The 12970-nt window shown below is 40.0% G+C and overlaps 1 protein-coding gene and 1 pseudogene across 1 annotated transcript in view; both read left to right on the top strand.

Moving 5' to 3' along the window:
- Positions 1-12970, top strand: part of LOC140923406 (uncharacterized) — a 110031-nt gene that overhangs the window by 35427 nt on the left and 61634 nt on the right. The window lies entirely within an intron of this gene.
- The window catches only part of LOC140923473 (uncharacterized), a 54882-nt pseudogene continuing 46083 nt past the window's right edge, over positions 4172-12970 (top strand).

Genomic DNA, 12970 nt, shown 5'->3' with positions numbered 1-12970 from the left:
ATCGGATTTCAATTCAAGAGTCTTTGACTCGTCCAGGTGTTAAACCTGACGAGAAGATGAGCATTTGCTCTTCGAGTCCGCAACACGGGGGATATACAAATTCCAGCTTGCTAGAAGGTGATGTGAAAGTGAAAAAATGTCATGCAATGCTATTCTTAAGAAACTGTATGAGCCGAAAATGGATGTGATTTTGACCATTCGCTTCAAAATAACTGCGGAAATCGAGATAACAAAACATATGTTTTGTGTCCTACTTTGCAGACGAGGACGTGTATCGGCGTTTTGAAAAGCATAATTATGTTCTGTCATTCATTTATTGCCATGGAATATGCGTTTACATTGTTTTTTCACTGTTAATAGCTCGGTTAATGTGGCTGGCGATCATCTTGCCGGCGGAAGTTTCATGCAAAAGGAATAAAAATTACGTAATCAGCCTCTGTGGTGTAGTGGTTAGGTGTAGTCGCGTCGAGTCGAAGGTGCCGGGTTCGAGTCCTACCGAATTATTTATCCCTACTTTCTTTTTTTCCCGTTTTTTGTGTTGTTATTTTCCATAAATATATAGCTAAATAACTGTTACTTAATAAAGTGCAACAAACAGCAAGAAAAGTATTGTGTTTCCAGAGAAAATATCGTTTACCGTATATTGAATATATGGATAAACAATCTGAATTTCTATTATTTCCTACAATTTACTGTGGGAAAACCAGAGTTGATAACCACTTGATCATTTTCTAAACAACGTTCCGACGAGGTCTTTCTGTAGACTGATAGTAATTATTCTAGTACTTTCCAACATGTAAATAGGACGTTCAATGTCATTTTTGATTCTTTTAAGTCTCACTGCCTAACTAATGCCAGTATCAATAGAATGTGCCGCAGCATTACTATCTTTTAGATACCCTAGTATTAGATTTAATTTGACTCCTCATTATCCGGAATTACGGACGATTGCTTCGAGTCAGACTAATCCCATAGGTTTAATTTCTTCTTGGTAGAAGGGTTGTTTGTTGCTTATAGGTAAGTTTTGTGCAAGTCCGGTTATTTTGTGAAGGAAAATGCAATTGACTTTTATGCTGACTTGTTTTGCAAAATATGATTTCCTCGTACACGTTTTTGTCGTTACAAATCAAGCGAATTATCAAGACTACTCGGGAATTTATAACTGAGGTAGGCATTGAATTAGAACAAGTTATACTAGAGCTCATCGGCTCCCCTGTTCCTTTACCTTAGAACGGCGCGCATTTCGTTATCTATCTCGCGGAAACTTTTGTCAAAGCATGTCTCTGTTTAATAAGGCCGTGTTCTCTATGCTCTTTCAGTTCGCGGGGGACTTTTGCCCATCCCATCATGTAGGATTTCCTCTCAGCCCTTTCACTGATTTATTATGCGTACATAGTTATTATTGCACCCTGTATACAGTTGAACCTGAACTTGAACTTGTTTTGCAAAATATGATTTTTTCGTAGAGTTTTTCGTCGTGACAAATCAAGCGAACTAGCAAGACTACTGAGGGATTTATAACTGAGGTAGGCATTACTAGAACTCCACGGTTCCTAGTTACCTTAGAACGGCATTTGGTCATTTATCTCGCGGCAACGTTTGTCAAAGTGTCTCTGGTTAATAAGGCCTTGTCGTCTATGATCTTTCAGTTCGCAGGGGACTTTTTCAGCGATAGTAACCCATCATGTAGGATTTCATCTCAGCCCTTTCACTGATTTATTATGCACACATGGTTATCACCCTACTCTGTATACAGTTCAACCTCCACTCAGTGCTCACCTATTAAGCTATTAAGCGGCCATCCTCCATTAAGCGGCCAGTAATCAAAGTTCCGAAATACTTTTAGAAAAAAATGGGAAAGTAAACCTCTGTTGAGCGGCTACCTTTATTACTGCTGATTTCATTGCTACCCGGATTTTCAGACATGATTTGACCCTAATCACGTGACGTATGGCTTCGCACCACGTAAACGGTTGCAAAAATAGTAGCAGGCGAGAGTTGAGTCGTTGGATCCGAAACAGTGAGATAAACATCTGGCTGGCAAGGAAAGCTTATCACCAAAAGACATAACTGTATATTAGATTTAATTTGACCCCTCATTAGCCGGAATTACAGACGATTCATTCGAGTCGTTTTTGCTCCCTCAGGCTAATCCCTCATATGCTTTTCATTGGATGGCTGCATTTCTAGAGCACTTTTGTTGACGTAATTTGATCAAAATGAAAGTGAAAGCTAAAGGAGGGGAAAAAGCCCATAGGTTTAATTTCTTCTTGGTAGAAGGGTTGATTGTTGCTTATAGGTAAGTTTTGTGCAAGTTCGGTTATTATGTGAAGGAAAATGCAATCGACTTTTATACTGACTTGTTTTGCAAAACATGACTTCTTCGTAGAATTTTTCGTCGTGACAAATCAAGCAAACCATCAAGACTACTCGGGAATTTATAACTGAGGTAGGTATTGTATTAGCTGAAGTTATACTAGAACTCCACGGTTCCTTTACCTTAGAACGGCATTTGGTAATTTATCTCGTGTAAACTTTTGTCAAAACATGTCTCTTTTTAATAAGCCCGCCAGTTGTCTATGATCTTTCAGTCCGCAGGGGACTGTACGATTTCATCTCAGCCCTTTCACTGATTTATTATGCATACATGTCCGTACTCGTAGTAGTCTGCTACACAGCCGGTTTTAGTGTCTGCGTTGCGTGACGACATATAAAAACGGCTGTGCAGAAGAGTCATATTTATCATCTGTGTTAAATAATATGGCCAACCTGTATACAGAAATCTTTCTAAACCGGCTCATCCTCGGACGGGTGTATTTGAAAAGAACTTGCAATCTTCCTAAGTGACATGACACAAAGAAATTCAAAGACGTCAACGTAACAGAGCCATAGTAGCTAAGGACAATAGGAAGTAAGAAAACAAAAACTCCTCAAGTTTTTACACGTACCGAGTTGTTCTCCATGCGCCTTCCTTTGCGCACACCAGGAAAGTTGATGTTAGCGAATTTCAGGTAAAAAACTAGGGGCAGTCTGAGACTCCGACATCGAAAACCACAAATAAAAGGCTTCTGGCGGGAACAATCTACAATCTAAAAGCTATCTATGGACAAATTCATTTTTTTACTCCTGCCAGGAAATTAAGATTGTTCTCGATTTTTCCTGATCCTCGCTCTTAAGCTGAAACCGAGCAGGGCAAGGAGTCAGGGGGGCCTTTCCTATTTTATATGAACCATAATTATAATGTTCTGAATTTCCACAAGCTTAAAATATATAATATAATATAGAATATATATTCTTTTCATTTGTTGTACATTTGTATTCCGCTAGCAAGAGATTTTAAACCTTAGAAATAAGTTCACTTTCCGAAATTTGACTTTTCTGAATATTCCTACTGGCCAGATTTATTTGTAGTTTGTTGTCAAAAGCTGTAGTATTTTCAATGGAGGGTAGATGAATGTACAGCGACTAGATAGATAACGTACACCATGTTTAAACAATGGTAAATCTGCTTTCTTTTTCATTTCGATCACTGATCACCGAAAAGAATGTCTTTTTCCTTTTTTAGGAGAAGACCCCAGTTTATCAAGTCACATGACACAACGATAAAAAACAAGTAGAACGATCAATATTTGTGGCAAACCAAATGCGACTGTGATCATCAGGGGCGGATCTAGGGGGAGGGTGCAGGGGGTGTGCACCCCCTCCCGGGATGACCTGCGGCTTTCTGATTAACACTGTGCAGTCGCTTCACAGTCATACAAAATCTGCCGTATAATTAAATATGTATTCTCAGCAGTTCACATTATGTTATTTCCTAGTCAAAAGCCCTCTTTTTCGTATTCACTTTTACAATTTTTTGCGTCATCAGTCAGTTAGTGGTGCACCCCCTCCTAAGAAAAATCCTGGATCCGCCTCTGATCATGGACAAAAACGAATAATAAAAGAGCTAATAAATAAGCTTTTACTCAATGTTTTAGTTTTTCCTTTTCATTTTCGTTATCGTACGTTACCTTACATATAGAAAAATGGTATCAACGGAAAAAAAAAACACAACATATGTACACTTTTTTTTCAGAAGTGCTGAAATAGCAAAGCAAGCAAAAAAATGTGACAATTGAAACTATCTTCGGGAAAAGCAGTACGTAGATTTTATCTGCAATTTGTTAGTGGAATGGCTGCGAAAGGACAAACAGGGGCCACCTGTAATCTTGGGAATACCAACAAGATTGCCGATGAAGTGGGGGAGAGGACAGAGGAAGAAAAAGGGGACAGTACTATTGGCGACGCCTATATTAACTTTAAAGATTTCCAGAAAGCCATAGAGTACCATGCACGAGACCTCAAAATTTCCAAAGAAGTGGGAGACAGGGCAGGAGAAGGAAAAGCGTACTGTAATCTTGGCAACGCCTATCACAGTCTTGGAGATTTCCAGAAGGCCATAGAGTACCATGAACGACACCTCAAAATTTCCAAAGAAGTGGGAGACAGGGCAGGAGAAGGAAAAGCGTACTGTAATCTTGGCAACGCCTATCACAGGCTTGGAGATTTCCAGAAAGCCATAGAGTACCATGAACGACACCTCAAAATTTCCAAAGAAGTGGGAGACAGGGCAGGAGATGGAAAAGCGTACGGTAATCTTGGCAACGCCTCTCACAGTCTTGGAGATTTCCAGAAAGCCATAGAGAACCATGAACGAGACCTCAACATTTCCAAAGAAGTGGGAGACAGGGCAGGAGAAGGAAAAGCGTACGGTAGTCTTGGCAACGACTATCACAGTCTTGGAGATTTCCAGAAAGCCATAGAGTGCTATGAGCGAGACCTCAAAATTTCCAAAGAAGTGGGAGACAGGGCAGGAGAAGGAAAAGCGTACGGTAGTCTTGGCAACGACTATCACAGGCTTGGAGATTTCCAGAAAGCCATAGAATACCATGAACGACACCTCAAAATTTCCAAAGAAGTAGGAGACAGGGCAGGAGAAGGAAGAGCGTACGGTAATCTTGGCATTGCTTTTAAAAATCTTGGAGATTTCCAGAAAGCCATAGATTACCATGAACGACACCTGAAAATTTCCAAAGAAGTGGGAGACAGGGCAGGAGAAGGAAAAGCGTACGGTAATCTTGGCATTGCTTTTAAAAATCTTGGAGATTTCCAGAAAGCCATAGAGTACCATGAACGACACCTCAAAATTTCCAAAGAAGTGGGAGACAGGGCAGGAGAAGGAAAAGCGTACTGTAATCTTGGCAACGCCTATGATAGTCTTGGAGATTTCCAGAAAGCCATAGAGTACCATGAACGACACCTGAAAATTTCCGAAGAAGTGGGAGACAGGGGAGGAGAAGGAAAAGCGTACTGTAATCTTGGCAACGCCTATCACAGTCTTGGAGATTTCCAGAAGGCCATAGAGTACCATGAACGAGACCTCAAAATTTCCAAAGAAGTGGGAGACAGGGCAGGAGAAGGAAGTGCGTACTGTAATCTTGGCAACGCCTATCACAGGCTTGGAGATTTCCAGAAAGCCATAGAGTACAATGAACGACACCTCAAAATTTCCAAAGAAGTGGGAGACAGGGCAGGAGAAGGAAAAGCGTACGGTAGTCTTGGCAACTACTATCACAGGCTTGGAGATTTCCAGAAAGCCATAGAGTACCATGAACGACACCTCAAAATTTCCGAAGAAGTGGGAGACAGGGCAGGAGAAGGAAAAGCGTACCGTAATCTTGGCAACGACTATGACAGTCTTGGAGATTTTCAGACAGCCATTTGCTGTTATAAAAACAGTGTCATTGCCTTCGACTATATCAGGGGAAATCTCATATCTATTGACGAATGGAAGATTAGTCTTGGGAGTACGTATGATAATGTTAATTTGAGGCTCTGGGGGCTACAGTTTAAGCAAGGTAAAGTCGTCGAGGCACTTTTAACTGCTGATCATGGACGTGCCCAAGCTTTAAATAATATACTGGAGTTCAAGTATGGGTTTAAAGTGTTGTCTCGAGAAATAGGAACATTCTCTGCAACAACACCTGACATTCTTAATTACCTACCGTCAGATACAGCTTTTATAGCTATTAACGAGGAAGGAATAGTTCTCTGGGTGAACAAGAAAGGAAACGAAATCAAAACTAGGAAAACTCAGATCGATATCTCCGTCAAAACCTATTTTCAGTCTCTACTGGAGACTGCACTTGAAAAAATAGGCGTGAGAGCTGATGTTAACTGTGAAGATCGTTCATTAAGGAACCCAAGCGATAACAAGTTAGCAGAAAAAAGATCCAGTCAGCCAAGGTTTCATTCCTCATCTTTTGAGCCAAATTCATTACAAACATTTTACAAAGTTGTTATGGACCCTATAAGAGACTTACTCCAAGGCGATGAGGTTGTGGTTGTTCCACAAGGACCTCTTTGTTTGGCCCCTTATGCTGCTTTCATTGACTTGAAATCTAAGTACCTCTGCGAAACTTTTAGAATTCGCCTACTTCCCTCACTTTCTACTCTGCGATTAATCAAAAATTGTCCAGCAGATTGGCACAGCAAGACTGGCGCTCTTCTCGTCGGCGATCCGTGGGTACAGGAGGTAGTTTATGAAGGAATGACGCTAGAGCAGTTGGCGTGGGCGGAAAAGGAAGTGAAGATGATTGGGGAAATACTTCAAACTGAACCTCTCGTTGGAAAGCATGCAACAAAAGATAGAGTGTTAACACGTATCTCCTCGGTTGCTCTGGTGCACATTGCTGCTCACGGTAAAATGGAAACAGGAGAAATTGCCTTGGCCCCAAACACAACACGTTCATCCTTGAATCCAGCCAGGGAGGACTATCTCTTAACTATGAAAGATGTTTTAGAGGCGCAGATTAGGGCAAGACTTGTTGTACTCAGTTGTTGTCATAGTGCCCGGGGAGAAGTCAAATCTGAGGGTGTGGTTGGTATTGCACGGGCATTTTTGGGTGCTGGTGCTCGCTCTGTTCTGGTATCCTTGTGGGCGATCGACGACGAAGCTACTATGGAGTTCATGAAAGTATTCTACCAGCAACTAGTCCATGGACGAAGTGCCAGTGAGGCTCTGAATAAAGCCATGAAATCCATGAGGGAATCTGACCGCTATAACGCAGTGAGATACTGGGCTCCGTTTGTTCTCATTGGTGACGACGTAACGCTCGAGTTTGAGGGCATCCAGTAAATAGCAAGGAATTTTAGGATATATTTAAACCTTGGATAATATTACGTGCTTTAGGAAACGTCATTTCAACAAGGAATTATAGTTATTTATGACCTTTTATTGAGCAACGAACTCAACCGGTGCCACGTAGAGTCAATCTGCCAATCACAGGTCAAGTTCAACAACAATGGAGTCTGACTTTGGTAGTTCTTTTGGCAGTTAAACACTAGAAAATTTATTTCAAGTCGCATGATTTTTTCACATTTGGAAGTGTGCCCTGTCTGAGTTCGTTCCACTGTAACTTACAGTCGAACCTGATGTAAGCGACGACCCAAGATGCGAAGATCAAATTTCCGGTCGCTTATTTTACGGAAGGTGGTCGCTTAGGAAAGTCTCTAGATATGGTAAATCCTTTATTAAGCCTCCCCGGGGGTTATTCATTTCAAGAACGTTTGAGAGGGAGGAGGGGCTTATTTAATGAAGCGAAGATTGTGATATCATTTCCCCATAAAGAACTAGAACCTAAAGTGAAGAATCTCAGGGACATGAAGTTGGAGGTCATGATCAGCCGAGGAGCCAAATCAAATCCAAACTTGCAGCTCGTGAATAAACCATACCCGATAATCAGTCCACATGAAGTGTTAGAGTCGTGATAAATTAACACATCTATCATACGTCTATTGTATAAGAATACGGAGAAGAGACTTGAAATAGAGAAGGAGGTTAAATGATTTTCCTCTTAAAGGGGAGCTTATTAGAGAGGAAGGCTTAATAAAGAATTATGGTATGCAAGTTTCTTTGAATCTACAATAAGTCTAATCATTGGTTGAAGGTACGAGTTTTAATGTGACCCTTTGCTCTTATAAATTTAGGGCGTGTTCGATTCACCGTATTCCGCGTCTAATGAATAGCCTCGCCAGAAATCACTTGTTCTGTCAAAACTTTTGCGTATTCTTATTCCGGGGTACGATCAATCGAGCGCACTCTTAAAAGTCAGTTGTCATGTTATGCCTCGCCAGATGAAGTCACTATCCTTTTCTTTTGTTAACTTTCTAAAGTTGCTTTTTCCTGTTGTCGTTGGTGTTGTATAGGTATGACGAAGAATGTAGTGAAGCAGTTCCCAACTATCTCAGGGTGAAGTCAGTTTCTAATTTTGTCACAATTACGAGGTGGAGCGTTCCTCCGCAAGAATAGGAACACTTTATCCAGAGGAGAAAATTATATGCTGTTAATATTTTGCGTAGTCTGAAAATTACAGTGTAGGTTTCGTAGCTTATTTTACGACCAGTCGTGTGCACTTGAAACTTGTTTTATAGTCACCTAAAAAATATCGGGAATCAGTAGTCAATTTCGGCTATTTTCATCGATACCACATGGGACAGAGGCACTTCAGACTAGCAATTTAATATAGCTCTTTACTGTTATATTATATATTATGTACACAGTTGTAGTTTTTAATTCTTTTGGCAGATTGGTTTAAGTTTATTAGTGTCTATATTGGTTTGATTCAAGTCTACATGACCTTTAATTATACATTTGTATAGAGGATACGTTTTACACCTCGCCTAAATTGTACCTATAGAAATTAAGACGGAATCCACCAGCAGTGATGTGGAACTTAATTGTACTGCTGACTAGGAACGTACACCTTCTTACGTAAGGTCATAAAACACTGGCCAGTACAAATGTCGTATGCCTCAGTGAAGCGGCGTCCTGGTTGGTTGATCGAAATCTTGTTTATAGTTTTTTAAACAAAACGGAAAATTGAACTAAATCGTCAACTTAGATAAAATAAAAAATAAATAGGATTCCTCATGAGACAATGTAGAAAGTTTCTGATAGGGTTGTCTATTGACACCACCTGTTGAATGTACGAAGCGTACCCAACATAGCAGGGGCAAGAAGTGTAGCAAGCAAACGTAGCAGGAGAAGCAAGTATACCAAACGTACTGTAGCAAGCGCAGCAAGTGTATCGCAGCACCCTCAAGCGTAGCAAACGTAACAAGTGTGACAAGTGTAGCAAGAGTAGAAAGCGTAGCAAGAGTAACAAGTGTGGCATGCGTTGGTAGCAAGTGTAGTAAGCAAACTTTGCAAACGTAGCAAGCGTAGCAAGTGTACCAAACGAACAAAGCGAAGGAATTGCAGCAAGTACAAGTGTAGCAAGCGTAGCAGGTGTAGCAAGATGAGCAAGCGTAGCAAGTAGCAAAGTGTAGCAGGTGTAGCAATTGGACTGATTTAATAACAATATCTCGGCTAATCATTTTGTGTTTCACTTGTGGGGCACAAGTGATTATGTAATATTGGTGAACATACTGGTAATTCGTTTGTTTTACGTTTTTGACTATATGAGCGCATGCTTTCAGTAAGACTTGTTAATGTTTGCGGCACTACATTAACCTCCTAACCTTCTTAGTGCCAAGCAGTGGTGGTTTACATAAAATACTCAAACAAGAGGTAAGACGTTACTGTTAATGCAAGCAATAAATCACGGATTAACGTTTATATCACAGGTCCGCATTTCTCGAAACTCCCGAAAGACTATTTTACGTGAACTTAGTTCATTAAAAGAAATCGGATTTCTCTCTTTTTTATATATTTTTAGCGAAGCGCCGGCTATAAAATGGAGAAATGAATCGGGATAGTTTGTCTAAAAAGCAAATCGCAATTGCTAGAAAACAAGCTTGAAAAATTGTGTTTGGGCATGAAACGTTTATCGCAGTTTTGAGAGACGGGTCGTATACCAGGTAAAGCAAAATCCTGTGGTTTTCATATTGTCTCATTCCGTTACTGCGACTTCACCGATTAAAGGTCAGAACCTCCTGGAATGCACTGGTGTCCGGTTAATAGAGGTTTGACTGTATCTTTGTCTACCTGTTATAAATAATTCAGCCTCGAGCAAATACGAAAGCACATAAACCAGTTGCAATTGTTATGAGGTAGTTGCTTTTAGTTTTGTTTTTCAGTTTTGCTATTTTTAAGATTTTGTTAGCTTCTTGATAAACAGTTTATAGACTTTTATAGACTTAGAGATTCAGTGTATTTCCCCACATGGTTAGTTCCTGAGTTTTTGTCTAGTATTAGCCATTTGAAGTGTTTGTTAAGCTTAGTTTTGGTTCTTTGAAGTAGGTTTGTTTGGGGAGTACCGCTGACCTTGAGTTTTACCCACAATCGAGTTCCTGTTTTGTATATTTAGTCCTTCTGGGCAGTTTCACTGTTAGCATTTAACTGGTTCTTTGATACTTGTCGGTTGCGGCTGTGTAGGCTTATCTAACTATAGCAAACCTGTTGCAATATAGGCGATAAGATATTCAATAGAAACTCTTCCGGTCAGCTATCCCAAACTAAGTCTACAATTTGGTTATTTAATTCGCTGTGTAAGCTAGTAGAAATTGTAGAGTTGTTGTAAGTAGCTGTTGAAGATCAAACTGCTATCTTAAAGAGAAAGAACAGAGTCTTGGTCCTCTCGTTTCAAAGCCTGGAGAGCTTCACAAGCTCTCAACACAATCTTTGCATGATTAAAATGAACAACCTCCCTCAGTTCCAGAATATTTTTTGTCACGTGAAATATTTGACATATATTCCTTGAAAATCAGTACGTTCCCCGTCTTTATGCCCTTTTGAGGTTCCTGGTTAATTAATCTCTAAGGGGTACAAAGCAAGTTTGACAATGAGTGAGGGGACGACGTTCCTACCCTTAAAACTGAACTATACCGTAAAAGATCCATTAAAACCCTGGGGTGTGTGTTAATTTATTTTAAGTTTGGAGAGGGACCTCTTTTATATCCAGAGTCAATAATGGGGAGGCGTTTAAAAAGATTTGCGTCTTGGTAAATTAATGTGCCAAAATATACATATTAAGATATCGTCCCCGATGTCAATAGGGAGATTAAGCAACAACAACGGCGACGTCTTACGAAAACGTAACTCAATAAGTGAATTCGCGCTGCTTCAAACTTTATCGCGCTTATTTCAACTCGTTCAATTCGTTAAATGTTGGCAAATTTCTGTGGAGTTGAATTCTAAAAGACTGTATCAAAGTTCAGCAAAAGAAAAAGAAAGTCATTGTCTTCGTTCACGTCCGCGACAAAACGTGAAATCAGGCACTTTCACGTTGTAGTCGTGCAGCGACGGCAAGGAAATGTAGAAAAAAGCTTGATACACATGCAAAGTTGTTGTTTTGCCAAATGAATCTAAACCAAGAGAGAGTGATCTAGCTCATTCTCTCTTGTCTAAACCCATTGCTTTTTTGCCGTTCTCGTTGTCGTCGCCGTCGTCGTTGCTCAAGCTCCCTAACGTCGATATTATAATATAAAGATTTAGCCAGGGCTAAAAGCGAAGCTCCTATTAACTCGGATTTATAATTCAAATCAAACAATAAACTTATATTCCACAAATCAGTTAACTTTAGAGCACATTCCTGTGACTTTTGAGGGAAAGACTACGTGATTTTCGAGATAATAATATACATGAAAAAATTTCTCGATTGTGATTGGCTAAGAGGAATGCAGTTTTTAGGTAACACAGTGCAGAAAAAAGGTAATTGAGTGCAGAAAAAAGGTAATTTAGTGCAGAAAAGAGTAACAAACGTGACATTCTGATTGGCTAAAAAACAAAGGAACTCACTGAGAGCCAATCAAATGCGCCATCTAAATGGCGTAAAATTTTGATCCGCTCCGGACCAGTTTCGAGCAAAAACCGCAATGGTTGGCGTTTGCATCACATTTGCTTTTTCGACCGAAACAACTGTAGAGGAGCTGAAAAACCGCTCTAAAAAGGAAAACACTGCGAAAAGCACTGGTTTTTGGCTCTCTTTTTGGAAGAATTGGTGCGTAGGTAAGGTAATTACTGATGAAATAGAAAATTATGAGCCGGCTGAGCTTAACACTTTGCTCGAGCATTTCTACGCCGAAGTAAACAATACAAAAAAGGTGAAGATTATGAACCAGAAAGCCTTAAAGTAATGAAGGCATCGCTTGATAGACACTTAAAGAACAAAGGCTGCACCCTGTCCATTGTACGTGACCGAGAATTTAGTTCTTCCAAAGAGGTATTGAAGGAAAAAGCGAAACAGCTTCGCTTGGCTGGCCGTGGTAAGCGCCCAAACAAAGCTCGGCAAGTATCAGAGGAGGAAGAAGAAATTCTCTGCAAGAGCGGAAAACTCGAGGTAATAACCCAGAATCTTTATTTCAAACACATTGAACAATTCCATGAACTGTTCAGCCCGTTTCTGCAGCTTGCAAACTTTAAAAACATCGAGCAAAATGTTGTTTTGACTGCACGTGTGATGATATTTGCAGCATTTGAATAATTTATTTTTGCACGTAGTTTACGCGGGTTGACTCCCTATTAAAGAGATTTTAAAGCTCGCAATTTTTTCATGAATATTATTAATAAGTAATCACATGATTTTTCTCGTGCAACTTGGAATAAATAAGCACTCGTAAATTTTTTCAAAGACCACAAATTGCACTCGCCCTACGGGCTCGTGCAATTTTGTTAGCCTTTGAAAAAATTTACTCGTGCTTATTTATTCCAAATTGCACTCGAAATCATGTGATTACCTGTACAAAATAATTTGCAAACAGTCCAAGCTAAGAGTGAACTTCATCTTACATCGAGTTGATAGCCTTTATATGTACACCCAAAAAATAGCAATCATCTTCGATCACATTTAAGAGCCATAATGGCTCTTGATCACAGTAGATTAGGCCTGGAAAACACCTGCGCCGTTTTCATCATACAGACCTCGGACAAAATGCAGTGTTTCACAATTTTGCAATACAAATTGCACTCATTCAATATTCAGGACGATCA

This window comes from Porites lutea, chromosome 13, assembly GCF_958299795.1.
Source record: "Porites lutea chromosome 13, jaPorLute2.1, whole genome shotgun sequence".
NCBI classification, from domain to species: Eukaryota; Metazoa; Cnidaria; class Anthozoa; order Scleractinia; family Poritidae; genus Porites; species Porites lutea.
The sequence above is the reverse complement of the archived record's forward strand: the minus strand, read 5'-3'. Positions and strand labels throughout refer to the sequence as shown.